Below are 12,064 nucleotides of genomic sequence, written 5' to 3'. Positions count from 1 at the left end.
GAAATTCTGTCCTTCAAAACTTTAAGATAATAAATGAGTATTGTTTTAAGCTGCAAACTTTGGGTATTTTATTGTAGCAGCAATACGAAACTGATAAAAGATAGTTGGAAGGCAAGCAGGCAGGGATGAGGGGCCCCACCCTAAGAGGAACCCACCCTTAAAAGGATTTTACACTATCCTGGGAGGAGCTTGCTCCACTGTTTCCTACATGATAGCTAGGTGACAAAAATCTGATTGGATGACAGGCACAGGGGGGGTTAATCAGACTAAAATAGCCTGCCCACAAGCAGGTAAAAATCCCTAGATGTAGAAACTCAGGTGGCAACCCCCTTGGGGCCCTTCAGGGCCCCTCCCTCCTTGGGAACTTCATACTATCACTTTGCTATTGTTCAATAAACTTTGCTTTCCTGCCCACCGCTCTGTCTTGTCTACCTCTTCATTCCTTAAAGTAGTGTGACCAAGAACCCCAAGGACCACCGAGAAAAAAATTCTGTAACTAAACTAACTCAGGAGCCACAATATCCAGCAGTGCAGTCATAGAAACCATTCTTTCTCAAGCAGAACAAAATGTAACATAAGATTTTGGTGATTGCTAAAATGTTGGAAGGATGAGGAAAACTGAACAGAGTGTTATTATTAGACTATTGGTTTCAAAATTACATGATGTGAACTTTCACCATTGCCAATATCTCCATCACCCTGCACTGAGAAAATAATGGTTGTGCAAAATGAAGGTCTTTGTTTTTTTACTTTGGTGGGTAATGGCAACATCCTCAGGCAACTGTCTAACATTGAGGTAACACTCCAACACCTTTTTTTGTGGGGCTTACTTCTCATTCCCTAGCATATAGATGTAAGCATACATAGGCATTTAGAACTGCTCACTGCTCACCAAATTCAGTCCCTTCAATGTTATCAATGTAGTGAGCCAGGCAGTGTAGGCTAGTGAGATGATCAAGATTCTTGAAGCCAACGTATGCAGAAAACGAAAGGTAGACTGTTAACCTTAAAGCAAACTGCATCTGCTTTAATAAGGCAGAGAAAGAAAAAGAATTTTCACTCGGGAAATTGCTTACCAGTTGTCAGAAGAATGTTGATTAGCTGGAATAGACACAAGGGGAGTGGCAGTTCCAATTGCACTTAATTCCTTGATCAAATTTCAAATAATTCACTGTCACTCTCCAAACCAACATATTATCTCTTTACCTTGTGAATCCATTTTCTGCTACTTAAATGGAGACATGCTAGAAATCACTACCTTTATTCCTTCAGAACTCCTGGTAGCACTGAGATCTGCAGTACACCAGGGTTAAGATTGAATTTGGTTTATTATTTTGGGATAAAGGGCAAGTTCGAAGGCTTTTACTTCGGTCTTGAGCAAACTAATCCTCATTCTGCAAGTGAGGAAACCAATGTGGAAATTCTGTTAGTTGCTGAGTTTGTTCCAGTTATGGAACAAAAAATGGCAGGAATAAATAGAGGTTTGTTTTTACAGACCTGCTATAGGAGATGAGCTTAAGCCAAACTCCTTTTATCACTCAGTTTCGATGTACTCTTATTCTGACTGGTAAACCTCAGTCACAAAGGAGACCCCAGATACTATGTTTGCTGGAAGCAACTCTATGATAATCCTTAAAAAGTCAAGATTATTCTCTTTCCTCAGTGTAAAATGTATTTTCATCTTGGTAAAGGGCCACAGATCCTTTTAGGAAGCCTAGACTAATATTTGATGGACCCCCAGGATGGGATTGACAGGGGGTGGATGAGCAGGTCATACATGAAAAACATACTCTAGCATTCCTATCTTCCTAAATCATTGGATTTCTTTCATTATATCATATAAGGAATTTCTTTTTATTTATTTTTTTTTAATTTTGTTTATTTATGACAGAGAGAGAGATATCACAAGTAGGCAGAGAGGCAGGCAGAGAGAAAGGGGGAAGCAGGCTCCTCGCTGAGCGGAGAGCCCAATGCGGAGCTCAATCCCAGGACCCTGAGATCATGACTTGAGCCGAAGGCAGAGGCTTTAACCCACTGAGCCACCCAGGCATCAGGAATTTCTAATATCTCAACTTTGTTTACTCCTGGTGACTGCTGAATCCAAGTTTCACTGAAATACTGAAAGAAACTCTTAGAAATATTTCTGGCTGCCTGAGTCCTTTTTATTTCTCAGCATGCTTTCTACGCTTTGAATACTTATCTAAGTAGATACGTACATTAATTTTCACAATAATCACATGGGGTAAATATAATTATTATTCTCATTTTATAGATGAGAAAAATTAGGTGAAGAGCAGTTAAGCATCTTGTCTAATTCACAAAACTTCTAAGTGGTAGAGTTGGAATTGAATTCAAAATTTCTGGTACATTCATCTAAGCCATAAATTCAACTTCTCTAATGTTATGTTTATTATTCCCTGTCAGAAGCTAAAGAATCCATTTCCACACATACTCTGTGGTCTTTTATGATATAAACCAGGAACTCTTACAGCCATATTTTGTGACGTGTAAACCATCTCCTCTCAAGTAAGATCTTACATTTGTCCTCCTGGTGCATGTTAGGATAGGACTCTGGTTACGGATTTGAAAGCCATGAGGGGCGACAGAAGCAGGGCATGAGAGTAAGAGGGAAGTGCTTGAGGTCACTGCCTAATGTGATGTGCCAGTGCCCTTCTAAACTGTTTGGATACTGGAATTCTTGCTGCAGATACATATCTGCTCAGCCAACTGGCTCTGTTTTAGAATCTGCAATACAGAGTACTAGAAGGACACTGCAAGGCTAGAGAAGAAGCTTCTTGATTCTTCCAGGTTCTTCCTTGTGAGTTTTCATTTTGCGTCTAGTTTTTATCAGGGTGAACTCATTAATGGTTCTCCTTCCAGTAGCAATAACTGAATCCCATTTGCAATTTTCCCAACATGGGCACAGACAGTTTTACCAAGCACCCACCTCAACACACCAGCCCCAGCTGGTCGGTGTCCCCTCTTTAGAGGTCTGGGTTCCAGATTCTCACAACCCTCCTAAGGTCTATAAGTTTTAATAATTCTAACCACGTCCTTGTCCCATGACATTTAAGGAGAGTTACCGTGTCCTATAGCTGCTACCTTTGTAATATGCTAGACTCTCATTTTTTCTTTTCACTTACCTCACTAACAACTTTATTTCTAGTTAGCATTTTTTCCTATAAAATTCTCCCTATTCAAATAATTGCTATCATCTCTCTTTCCTGACTAGACACTGACTAATACAGGTAAGATCACTGTCGCAGCCGGCACGACAAATCGGCCAGGAACATGAGGGTAAGAGGATGAAGAAAAGAACTCGAGAAGTAGAGAGATGGGGGCAGGAGGAGCACTGAGGAGTATGTCCAACAGTGCTAAGTTTATTCAAAGCATTAAGGCCATATTTATAGTGATATTACAATAGGAGAAGCAAAACATCTGTGTCTAGTTAAACAACCATGAGTTCCCATAATAAGTTTCACATTTGACTATAAGCAGACCTCGTGATGCCAAATGGCTGATGCCAGTACAATTGTTCTGTATTGATATAGCAAACCTAAAAGTAATTTATGGGCTGTACTAGGGCAACAAGGACCAGCCATGAACTTATGACCCCAACTGAATTGTTCTCATTTGTTTAGCAAGCGTGTGGGAAGTCACATAGGTGAGCGCACAGCACGTAGCACAGACCCTTTCTCAGTGCCACTCAACTTTTCCCGTCCTAAACCTTTTGTTAGGTTATTTGGACTTTAAAGGAGGCACAAGTCAGGGCCTGGTTTGGTCCTCGTCTCAAGCCTTATTGCGGCCTCCCACAGATCACCTCAGTGTCTTTAAACAAGTTATGGCTTTCTTCCCAACAAGGTGAAAAGTAGCTACTTCTATAGGCATAGGAACTTTAATGGGATTTGGAGGTTTACCAGGCTTATATTTATTGTAACTCACTCAAATGTTCAAATGTTCCCATTATGATTCTGGAAGCCCGAGTCTCTCCCCTTAAATATCTGAGAGTCACAGTAGATACCTGGTATAGTTGGGGATTCAGATTAGTTTGTATTTCTATAACTCCTTGAATTGATTTCTGTGATTTATTGTCATCTCAATCAATGACTGTCAGTTATAAGGGATACTTTTAGGAACTCAATGAAGTCTAAACCTATTGGTGCAGGTGAGTTTGGGAGTATGGTAGAGGATGAGGAAGAGGTAAAGCCAAATATTTAAGACCCTGTGCTGTAATAACTTTCTTTATGCTATCCAGATTAATTAGAAGAAACCAGCTGCCCTCACGGTCTCTGTACTCTTCATCTGCAATCAGTGATCATTTGCAGCAGCCACTTGAATTCCAAATCCCACTTAGTGCTAAGAGATGCTGTCTATAAATGACCACATGTCATGGGCCACTCACAATCTATTTTTCCTGTTGATGAGGCAATCACTCCCTTTTTATCCAGGTCACATAAGCAATACAAAATGTCCATCTTCAGAGCCTTTTCTTGGAACCACTCCTAGTTTTATATATTTAATTAATTTATTATAAGAAACAAATACCACTCAAGATAATTTCAGTACAGAGTGACTTAATACTGAAAATTGAATTTAAGATCTAGGAATTTCTTTACGTCTACATATGAGCACTGTTTACTTAGGAACTCTGAGAAAAACATTAATTTCCTATATTTGCTGATAGGTTTTCCCTTCTACAATTAGCGCCAACATATACATCACAACTTCCAACACCAGACAATTGATATGTCATACTACAACTTAAGGACTCTGTTTTCAGTTTTTGTGTTTGCTTTATTTTATTTTATTTTCCTGGAAAATTTATATGAAGGTATTGGTATAGATGAGTTGGTTTGAGATAGGAAAACAGGGGGACTCCATAAAAATCTGATTTTTGTTCCTTTTCCTGCTTATATTCTTCTACGATATGTACCCCCACTTTACACATGTCTCTTGGTACAAATAGTGTCCATCCTCCTTGTAAGGGGCAGGAGTAATGGTTTCTTTACTGTCTTCCAGCACAATAGACAACTGAGGAAGGACCAGGTGAGAATGACAGGACAAGACATAATGGACACATTCCAGACCACCTGCACTAGACATGTCCATGCAGAGATTCCCCTGGGCTCCAAGATGCAAGACATCTGGGTCCTTGTCCTTGTTCTAATCAGTTCCTGGATGACTGAGAGGACAGGTACTCCAGACCACAATCTGCGATAAAAACCTCAGATCCTGAGCAAAAACAAGCCTCTCTTTTCCTTTCTGAGTCTCCTAGATGTTCTGTCTGTACCTGCACTCTCTCTATACATTCAGTAAACTGCTCTCACCTCCTGCTTACTCACATTTGATTTCTACCCTGTGCATGGTGAAGGACCCTCTTCACTGGTCCTGTGGGACCTCCTTTGGGTCCTCAGTCCTGGTCTACCTATATCATGTTCCTTCCTCTCTTACATTTGGCCATAAAGCACAGATATCAATTTGGAGTCAGACAAATTGATACTTGAATGTGAATTCTAATTTTAACACATACAGCTGTGTAATGTTAGTGATTTAACCTCCCTGAGGTTATGAATCATTCATTTCCTAAAGTATTGATACTTATTTACAAGTTTGATATGAAAACTACATAAGACATTTAGCAAAATGCTTAGCACGTAAATGCTAGTTATTAAATGAGGAAACACCTTTTTAAATATTTTTTTCAGATTCAACAGAAAACTACTTTTTATATTTAAAAAAATATATATATACATATATGTGTGTATATGTATATATAAACTTGTTGCTTTGAATGCACTGTCCTTCAGAGAAAAGGCAGGAAAGAAAGGAGGGCAGCAAACCTTTCATTTGTGCTCTTACTTCCCAATCTTGCCTCACTCCCAGCTACTACGTAAAAGCTGCTTTCTCATGGCATAGTCTTCCGTAGGAGAATCTCCTCACTCATCCCTGGGCCAGTGTGAGTGATTATAGAGAAAAGGTGAGGTTGGTAAACATAATAAGGTAGCGTTCCCGGCTTCCCATGGCCCACTGAAACACACAGAAGACCCTTGGGTTTTTTTTCTTGTTCCTGTGGAGAACCACAGATACACCAACTAGGCTGCTAAACTGATAAGCCTGGAGTGAGGATATGGTAGGTTACCGTGCATACAGACTTTGTGACCAAAAGGAGAAGAATGGGGAATACATAGCACTAATTAAGATATGAAGCATCTCATCCCTTAGTCAAGGGTTCAAAAATTAACAGACCTGGTTGCCTACCCACTCCGCTTGGGAAAACAGAATAAGGACCTACAGTAAGAACCTTCAGTTTTCTTTGATCTCCCTGCCATTTGCCCATTTCATTCTCCCCCAGGTGTAAGCTTCCTACCATAAACACTCAGAGGTCTTATGGAGGGACATGTGGGCAGGGAAATTAAATCTGAAATCCTGAGCATGTACCCACACTCCTAAATTAATTAAGAGAGTATTTGAAACCAAAGGAGCTGGAAGATATTAGATGGAAAGTTTGAAGATTTTTTACATTTAAATTAAAAAATTTTCACTTTACAGCAATTTAAGAGCTTGTGCAAAACATTAGATCAATTATGGAAATTTTGGTTTTTGTACACATCTGAGTTACAGTGTGCCTAAATAATATGGATCCGATAGGGGATTTTTTTGGGGGGGGGTTCTTGTGTGAACTGAAATCATGTGTAGGAAGACAGTGTTCCCACAAGAGCAGAAAGGATATGTCCCAAAGCACAGGATGAATATACATATACTTTGGAAAGTACATTAAATATATATCTTTTAAAATAACTACATATATTCAGTCTAGGGAATAAAACCAAATAGAACCATTCTTGCATTTACTGTAAGAAATTGACTGACTCATTCCCTATGGGCATAATACTTTGCAAAGCATTCTTGGAAGAATGCAAGTTTTCTAAAAGAAACCAGAATTCCATTGTCTTCAATAACTTCTCATTGTAGTCCTCTACAACCTTCAACTTTACTTTATTCATGTTTGCTCTTTTTTGGTTCTTAAAATAGGCTCTGGTTAAGCCAGCTGTTCATGCAACTGAGGAGAAAAAAAAAAAGCAAACTCAGGAAAGCATAGTGTCTGCCTTACATTTTGCATAGTTGCTATACTAATCAATATCACAGTAATTAAAATCACCCATGATTAATGGGCTAGCATTTTCTTAGGGCTTTGTTGTCTACAAAAGCATTTCACAGTCTATTTTAGATCTGCGCAGTAGGAGTAAACCCCAAATCACCAGGCTACCTTTTGTTCTTAATTTTCACCTGAACTATTCCTGTCTAAGGGAGTACCTTGCCTGAGGATGTAGTTGTGGGTATCCCCTCTCTGTATGAGAGGAAAAAGACCTTTTGTCTCAAAAGCAAAGTCTGAAGCTTGGAAACTAGGGATTTCCAGGTACTTTAATGTCCATTCATTAAATTCACCTTCTCTCCATACAGAAAGATCCCTGGGACATGAGGACTCTGACAGGCCAAATAGATTGTTTGCTACCAAAAGCTGTACCTATTTGCATTATATCTCTCCACAAGACAGAATCGTCAATGCTATTATTCTTCTCTTGTCTAATCAACCCTAGGCTGAGACTCTAAATCTTGAGTTCTAATCCTGGCACTAAGATTAATGCAATCATGGAAAATTGATATTTTAACTATGCATTAAAAAAATTAGCTTATATTTTAGGGAAGCAATTCCCTTAAGGAAGCAGTAAGACAAGCAGTTACTTGCAGTTACTTAAATAGGTTAAAATGCTTAAAATAAATATTCTTTGCATTAGGTTATGTTTCTGATATCTTTTTATTTTGTGTGAATTTCAACAAAGGTTTTCCACTTAATAGCTGATGAGAGAAAAGTGATTACACAAAAGCTTTTGAGGGGTTTTTGAAGATTGACTGTACTTCAGTAGAAAATACTCATAAAGAATCTAAATTTGTAATGCTAGATATGGTGTTTCTCATCAGGTATTAATGAATACTCAAATTGGTAAATCTTAATTCCATTTTTTGTCTGCAAATGATTTGCACATTTCTTTCCATACTGTGCATACATTTCCCTTCAGAATTCGTTTAAATGTTCTTTAAGAAAACAGAAATAGTGTGAAAATCATATAGCCTCTAGAGCTTTATTAACATAATTTTTGATAATTTGCTCCAGAATTTTTATAGTTTAAGTGCAATACTATAAAGGGGAATCTATTCTGAATCTGAATGAACCTGTAATTCATTCTCAATTCATTCAACATGTATATGCAGGCATTCTATATTTAAATTGAAGTGCTTAAACACTCTCATGGCTATGGAATTCTGGCTCCATGAAAATGTCACTGAAACACCTTCTGAGGCAAAGCTATTAAGAGAAATTGTTACCTTGACTGTCTTAGTGGCATCCTTAAATTAGCATATTCGGGACACTCACAAGGTTTTAGACAGTAGTTTTACTAATTTTTTCTAAGTTCGCATTTAAATTCCATTTAGTTAACATACGGTGTAATATTAGTTTCCAGTGTACAAATTAGTGATTCAACACTTCCATACAATACCCATTTATCACATCAAGTGCAATACTTAATCCCCATCACCTAGTTCACCCATTCCCTGACCTTCCTCCCCTCTGGAACCATTAGTTTGTTCTCTATAGTTAAGAATCTGTTTCTTGGTTTGCATCTGTCTCTCTTTTTCCCTATGTTTGTTTGTTTTGTTTCTTAAATTCCACATATGAGTGAAATTGTATGGTATTTGTCTTTCTCTGACTTATTTCACTTAGTGTTATACTATCTAGCTCTCTCTAGGTTATTGCAAATGGCAAGATTTCATTCTTTTTATGACCAAATAATATTCCATTGTAAACTTACATATACCACTTCTTTACTCATTCAGCAGTTGACAGACATTTGGACTATTTCCATCATTTGGCTATTGTAGATAATCCTGCTATAAATGTTGGGGTGCACGCATCCCTTTGAATTAGTATTTGAATTAGCATATTGGATAAATACTTAGTAGTGCCATTGTTGGATGACAGAGTAGTTCTATTTTTAACTTCCTGAGGAAACTCCATACTGTTTTGGAAACTAGTTTGAGGTAGATCTTTCAAGGGGTTGATTAGGATTGGGGAAGGATCATGATATGATAGTTGAGGACTGATAGGCACATCAAGATGAGAGTTTGGGTTAAGAGTGCAAATGGACTTGGAATCCTGGGAAGTAAGTTTTTCTTTGATGTTGTTGAAAAGTTGAACAATTTGATGTCTGTTAAATGGTTTCCTGGGAAGTCCTGAAATGGACAGTAAAATCATTTACAACCTTTGTCTTCCTGGGAAAGAGTTCCCTGGAAAAGATATGTTAGTGAGGGGTGTTCAATTGTAAACTCACATCATTGCTACATGGGTATAGATGACCAAAAAAAAAAAAAAAAAAAAAAACAAAACCCACAAACAACAACAACAAAAAACCAACTATGCACATAAGTGATTTAGAGAGCAGAATAAATAATATTAAAGATAAAAACCAAGAAATAGCAATTTGAATTATTCATCTAAATAGCTTCATAGCTACTATATGGAATTTTAGAGTGCTTTCAGTCAGTTATTACTTTTACACTTTCTCAATAAGGGTAGAAACAAACATTTTAACTCCATTTAGTTTTTTTTTTTAAATGATTTTATTTATTTATTTTAGAGAGAGAGAGAGATCACAAGTAGTCAGAGAGACAGACAGACAGAGAGAAGGGGAAGCAGGCTCCCGGCTGAGCAGAGAGCCCGATGCGGGACTCGATCCCAGGACTCTGAGATCATGACCTGACCCGAAGGCAGCGGCTTAATCCACTGAGTCACCAAGGAACCCCACTCCATTTAGTTTTATTCTACATTTTGAATTCTATCTACTTTTCAATTCTACATATTTTAAGCACCACTTTCAGCACAGCATCTTACCACGTGGCCCCATGCCACCTATGAGTTTAAAAATGCATGATGGGAAATGTGGCATAGAATGTGGGGCTCACTTCAATGCATTTTAATTCAATCCCTTCTCTCTGGGATTCTGGATGAATAGAAATAGAAATCCATTCTTGGAATAGATTTTCTATCTCCCTACCTCACTATCTAATCTGCATGGAAGCTAAATACATTGTCTGATTATTTAGTGCTACATCCCAGTGCTAGTACAGAGTTTGGTCCATGGACAGTGGTCAATAAAACATCTCTTGAATAAATAAATCCATCTTTCTGCTGCCTAACCCTCTTTAAATCTAATTTGAGAAAATGTAGCCTGAATTTTCTGCATTTTCCCCTTAACTCTCTCTTATGTGTTTCATGTTGCTAGAGGTGCAGCAGGTAAATAGGGTTCAAGTCAATTTATTTCATTTGGTGGGCAATTGTTACTAGTTTAGGGATGAACATTAGAGCCCAGTTTGGTCCCTTTATATTCCTGAGATCTTGGCTTAAACTGTTATTTTTTTCCCATGCCATAAGCTGGCAGAATGTTGAGCAGATCTGTCACAGTGATCATGTCACTCTGAAGGGAAACACTCCTCCGAAAATGAAGGCAATGCATGAAAGAACAGAGTTCACTGATCGGTACAGCTGGATCTTCATGTGTTTTTAGATCCTGAATCAGCCATGCCTGAAGGACTTCCCAACTTTATGAGACAATGTATTTACTTGAATGCTTACATCAGTTTTAATGAAATATTTATGAGGATAAAATGAAATAATATGACTAAAATCGCCTTAAGTAATACACAACATAATGAATGCATGCAATGAGTATTTGTTTCCTTTTTTAAAAATTCCCTCTTTAATACTGTCTTTTACCCTGTTCCTAGAACACTGGTATTTTCTCAGTATTAATTTAGACCACTGAAATAATCACAGAGACAATATAAAATTTTGTTTCTATAGGCCATTAAATCACTGGGTACAAGTTGAAATCCATTTTCCCCAACTCTCTTATTTACATTAAAGAAACTGAAGATCAGAAAAAAAAAAAAGAAGAAACTGAATATCAGAGAATAACTTGATAATAATTATAAAATTAGTTGCAATCTGGGGCGCCTGGGTGGCTCAGAGGGTTGAGCCTCTGCCTTCTGCTCAGGTCATGATCTCAGGGTCCTGGGATCGAGCCCGACATCGGGCTCTCTGCTCAGCAGGGAGCCTGCTTTCCCCCCCCACCCTGCCTGCCTCTCTGCCTACTTGTGATCTCCCTCTGTCAAAGAAAAAAAAAAAAAGGTAAAAAAACTTAAAAAAAAAATAGTTGCAACTGACCCAGAAATTGAATCTTGGTCTTCTGTTTTGTTGAATGAAATCTGCTTCCCCTCCTTCTGTTATTATATGTTTTGTACCTCACATATTGATACTATTTTTTCCTTTGTTTTGCAGCTTTTAAAAATATAATCACCTCTCAACCCCTCACCATAAAGATTAAAGTATAATATCATTCTCTAATAAAAAAATTATTAATCACCTATTGTGGATCTGAACTGTGTGAGGCTCTGAGGATGAGCACATTCTTAATTAAGTAACAGAGTCAGTACTTATAGTAAAATCAGCAAATAATAATAGCAAACAGAAATATATTATGAATTAGGTTTTTGTGCAGCAGCATAGTATCCATCATATTTTTTGCCTCTGAACGTATATCTTTCTGACTTCCTGTATTAAAACTTCCGGTGAAGGTGAAGTGCCCATGTTAGTAATGAGTAATCCCAGCTTCCTGTTCATAGCTTAAACAAAAGGTGTTCATCTGACTCAGGCTAGGCCAACCATATTCTGTCTTTCTCAGGAAATTGAACTCAAGGAAACCTAGAGATTGAGTCATTTAATGATCTGGAACTGGTTCTCTAAATCACATGTTGTTGAGGTACATATTATTTTAGGATAGTTTGTCTTTCTTCTAGCTACTTGCTCAAAGTACTGGTGTATTCATTTTTTGATGAGAATTTGTCTTTGGATCCATTTGGGCATTCAAACAACCATAATACTCTTTGAGTTAAAATTTGTGACATATAAACTAGACCAAGGATTACTTTCCTTTGTGATTAATGACCA

Source organism: Lutra lutra, chromosome 10 (assembly GCF_902655055.1).
Source record: "Lutra lutra chromosome 10, mLutLut1.2, whole genome shotgun sequence".
Lineage (NCBI taxonomy): Eukaryota > Metazoa > Chordata > Mammalia > Carnivora > Mustelidae > Lutra > Lutra lutra.
The sequence above is the reverse complement of the archived record's forward strand: the minus strand, read 5'-3'. Positions refer to the sequence as shown.